We start from the raw sequence: 819 nt of genomic DNA, 5'->3' as shown, positions 1-819 counted from the left end.
CTATAAAGCGATAAAAACAGCACTTTCCAAGAAAACGGAATCAGGAGTTATTCAAGCCGATTTGAGAGGCAAACACGTCCAATTATTGACTCACAAATTAAACAGAGCGTTATAGATTTTATAAATTCTATTCCAAGGATTGAATCTCACTACTTGAGAGCTCAAACAACAAGAGAATTTATTTCAAGTGACAAATAATTGGCCGATATCTGCAGACATTATAAAAAATATCTACTTAAAGTTAAAAACAAAATGATCTTAATAGATTATTGCCATGCCCATAGTACACAACGATACTCAAAACGTTCTTCAAATAAGTACAAAAACAGTTTTATAGCTATGGTTGGTTGACCTCAGAATTCTGAGTGTTTTTGAGTTTTAACAGAGTCCTGAGTATCGTTCTGTAATAATGACATTATTAAACTCTAATACTAAGAATTAACAGAGAAAGGTCATACTTAAATATAAATCAAATGTGATTTTTTATATGCATTTAAAATTGTTTTTTATAGAACGTCAGGTTCTTATATTTTTTATGTTGCGTTAAAATTTATAACAAACTTTTTTTTCTTAGTATTGCTTTTATAATAAAATGGGACATAATAGACTGTCATTAATTAATTTTTATAGTATTATTAATAACAAACATTGATTGATTTCAGTATTTCTAGTGTTTTCTTGCTAATTTATCTTCCAATATACCCCTACTGCTGGTCCACAGACCGCTCTATGAATTGGACTAATTATAAATAATACACAATGCTATTACATTTTAAATTTATGTTGCCTCTTCAAAAGAGAGCCAACTAAAAACTAAAT

This window comes from Argiope bruennichi, chromosome 3, assembly GCF_947563725.1.
Source record: "Argiope bruennichi chromosome 3, qqArgBrue1.1, whole genome shotgun sequence".
Lineage (NCBI taxonomy): Eukaryota > Metazoa > Arthropoda > Arachnida > Araneae > Araneidae > Argiope > Argiope bruennichi.
The sequence above is the reverse complement of the archived record's forward strand: the minus strand, read 5'-3'. Positions refer to the sequence as shown.